The following is a 4,521-nucleotide window of genomic DNA, read 5'->3' as shown; positions in this document are numbered from 1 at the left end:
TCATGGAAAAATCATGATAGTTAAAAGAGCATGTTGATGGATATCATGTGACTTGATATCTATTGAAGATCAATATGTTTAAACTCATGGTGGATATTATGTGACATAATATCTATGGATATACCATGATCTTTTATGGTGGATATCATGAGGCTTGATATCTGTGTACACACCATAACTAGAAAGAATATCATGGGACTTAATTTTCTTAAATATATCTAGAGGTTATTAGTTTTCAAATAAGGAGAACTTATATATATGCACTTTATCTTCCCCAGCTAAGAGGGAGTGTTAATGCATGTCTACGGTTTTTCATTACTATGATCAATATATATATATATATATATATATATATATATATATATATATGAATATATGTACAACACTATGAGGCACATACTATTATACATATATGCATACGTACTTGTTGTATGTGAACAATTCACAGTTTCGAATTGATGATATATGTATATTTTCTAAGATCATTAAGGAATGATTGAAACTAATTCTGATTCCTTTGATATTTAGATCATTATTGATCTATCCTTTATATTAGGCCATAGATCTTAATGATTGGTAATACTTTGTTATACTATGGTTAAGTTTGTAACAATCATGAATGATTAGTTACCTCTAAATAGGTTTGAGGATGAATGTTCATGTCTTCATTTGGAGACACGACCATTCATCCCCACACCTTTCCACTTGATATATATACCAATATACTTGAGTAAATAAGGCATCAAAATCAATTAATGAAAGAACACAAAGGATCAAAGGACATTCTGAGCTCAATAATATTGTTCTATCTCTATTATTTCTTCACTAACTTCTATAGATTCTAGAAGCGAATCAGTCCATTATCATTAGTGTTCATACCTGCACCAAAACTATGCTTTAGTCTACCATCGAATTGAAATCTAGTAAGAAACTTCATAGATTTCAATGAATGTTTAGAGTTTTCATGTTCAAGAGTGCCATTATAAGGTAAAAGAGAGAAGCATGACCAAATGAGTATTCTAGTGCTACATAAGTGTTTAGAATGACCAAGGGACAAATATTTACATTACTACATAACTTACCTAGCTAGACCTACTAGAAGAGAAAATACCATAAACATATGATAACCTAGTGGTATAGTAGGCGAGTTATAATAAGGTCTATCCACATGATTACTAGGTGGGGGACATGGTATTGACAGAGAACATGAAGATATTGTTACAAGAACTTGCTATTGCACCAAAAGCTCTAACTTTTACTATCTGATATAAATGCTATATTTAACTCAGTCCATGATAGGAATCTCTAGAGAGGTGCTAACCACCAAGTCAACAATCTCCTCCTCAACATAGGATGAGCCTTCAATAGCTAGTGAAGGGAGACTCAAACTCATGAACTAAGGCCATGATACCACATGTTAGAAGCACTTGTCATTACATGAAAAACTCAAACTTTTAATGCCCAATCACTAGTACAAAAACAACAATATATGACTAAAAAACTATTAAAAATTGTAGACATATGACTAATTTTGATCACGTGACCATTAATAGTTTATTTCTGGTCATTTATCTCGTGATCAAATTTATGACTAAAATAATTTAATCATTGATTTGGTCATTTATTATTGTTAACTAATAGTTTATTTGGTATTTCATTTGATCATTTATTCGGTAATATATTTGATAGTTTATTTGGTGGTTTATTTGATCATTTATTTTCTCATTTATTTGGTAGTTTATTTGGTAGTTTACTTGATTGTTAATTTGGTAGTTTATTTGGTCATTGATTTGTTAGTTTATTTTGTTGTTGATTTAGTTATTTATTTGATTGTATATTTGATCATTAATTTAGTCATATTAGGACATGATGGAATCGAACCACCATCCTTCTACTTGTAAAGTAGGTGCTCTTCCATTGAGATAGTACCCTTTAAAGAACAAGAGCTATAATGATACAGTTAGAGTCCCTTCTTTTTACCAAAAAAAAATCAGCTAATCGTCAAGTAGTAGATATTTGTTTTGTGGTAGATCACTCTTCAAGGACACCTGAATCATTGCTATCATATATAGTCATCATGCAGTAGATATTTCTTTAACTTTGTAATCTACAAATAAAGAATTGGTTCAAAATTAGTTGATAACTGCTGATATGATAATGCACTCTCAGAAATTCGACTATCATATCTTAAACTTTTTGAATGTATTCTTTCATCATAGCATAAAATCCTAGAAAGAGTGTTGTTTTAAATTGAAGAAACCTAATGAGGGTGTATATTAAGAAAATCTAATTGAGAAGAAATTGAAGTAATAGAAAAATGGGAGCTTGGTGAATTGTTCCTAATAACTTCTACATTTCTTTTGAAAGAGATTTCGAAAAATATATGAATTGTATGGAGGAAAAACTTTGGTTAGTGAAATGTAGTCTACATATGTTAAGTTCCTATAGAAAATGTGAAAGATATATTCAAAACAAGAAAATATTTGAAACAAAATTCCCAAATAGCAAAGTAATGGATTGAGTGAAATGACATATATGTTCATAGCTAATAGGGCCATTATGACAAAAGATACCACTTAGCAATTACATCTATACAACAAGTTGGCAAATAAATCATTATGAAATATCATATGGAGGTAAAATATCATACCTTGATATCACCACTCAATTCCAGTCCCTGAGAGAAAATATATGATGAAGAGTTGAAAATGAGTGATATGCCCCACTCATTGGATACAACATTCCAAGTCCTGCACGAAACATTTTTGGAATTCAAATTTTCAAATGACCAATAAAACCCCAACCACAAGATGAAAAGGACAAAAAACTAAATCTAGATATATAGTTTTATAATCCAAATCATTGGCTATAGCGTGTCATAATGAACAAACCCAAAATAATAAAGACAGTGTCAACATAAAAGCATTATTATTCTAAAGGGAATCCAACCTATTGTTTTACATTGTAAAATATCTATCATAATAGAAAATTAAGTTATTGTAAGATCATCACCTTTCAATAACTTATGAAAATATAAGTGACATCATTTGGAAGTTGTCACTTCCTCATGATATACATAGGGGGGTAGGTCCATTAAAATCACATAGTCATGAGGTATATTCATGAATCATAATCATCTTGTCTACTACGATTTATTGATCATTGAAGAATCCATCTCAACTTTGTTTACTCCCTTTGAGTCAATAAGATCGAGATCATCAAAGGTTGACTGAATCACATCCTCTATCTGCTCCCTATCTTCATGGTTGCCTCTAATGAAATGTCAGACTCCCTCTTAATCTCAATCTCCCTCAACTTGAAATAACATTCTCAGAGAAGATCAAGGAAAATAACTCATATATAGTACATATAGAATTAAACAATAGGTCGGCCACAAGGACAATACTAAAGATAAAATAAATACTTATCTTATATAGTCAAAAGATGATACCACAATAATGAATCCCCCTTGGATTTATTTTCTTTTAGATGAAATTTTTATTGCTTTATATCACATTTTACTTCACTCCCTTCCAACATAATATATATCATATCTTCATATCCCAACTATAGCTAATACCACTATTTATGACGTTAACCATGCGGGATGCCCCATTCAAATAATTTAATTTGAAATTCAAATATTTTATTTAGTGAAATGATTGCATCCTTTGGATAGTGGCATATCTCTAGCAAAAGGCTCCTCTTCATAATTAGATGACTTCATAACAATCCGTTTACGTCCAAAGAATATTAATTATATATGTTGCATAGCTGTTTACAATGATAACGATTATCATTATTATTGCCCATAATATTGACTTTGATGATTTGTAAATCTATCTCAACCCAATATTTCTCAATTAATTGTTGCTTCTTAAATCCTTGGAGTACCTAAATATATCTCTGATCACTTTCATAATACCATCAACAAATAATTTGTTGACATCTTTTAATTTTAGTCATTACTATCTTAAGCATACGACATATTTATCTTCCCATAATTATATTAACGTTAGGTTATTAGAATCAACAAAAAATCATCTTTGTTCCATTCATATAGAGATGCTTGACCTAATATATGACAAATTGATATCTGAAGCTTTAATCTACAAGGTGTTCTTCATTTGGCTTTTGTTCTCTCATGGCCAAATTTCATGGCTTCTGCCAACATCCAATCTACTTTTAAGTGACTTTGGTAGGAATAAAAACAAAATCAACTTGTTGAAATTTTAAAGCTAATGCAATTCATTGGCTACTTTGGTAGACATGAATGGAAAATGTGGAAACATAAGAAACATCATGACTGCTGCCACTTGGCCAAGACAAATGTAGCTTCTGAGATTTCCCTATCTCCATGCTCTAAGTACCACACTGATTATAGATGTATATATATTTTATAATAGCCTCCAAATCCCTTTGGCTTATATATTGCATGTCTTCATTTTTCATCGAATGTACACTCACATACTTCTCTCTACCATAAATTAGAACTTCCATTGCTAGTTTGATGTCTTTGAA

This window comes from Cupressus sempervirens, chromosome 5 (genome assembly GCF_028749045.1).
Source record: "Cupressus sempervirens isolate cs-2001-9-10 chromosome 5, ASM2874904v1, whole genome shotgun sequence".
Lineage (NCBI taxonomy): Eukaryota > Viridiplantae > Streptophyta > Pinopsida > Cupressales > Cupressaceae > Cupressus > Cupressus sempervirens.
The sequence above is the reverse complement of the archived record's forward strand: the minus strand, read 5'-3'. Positions refer to the sequence as shown.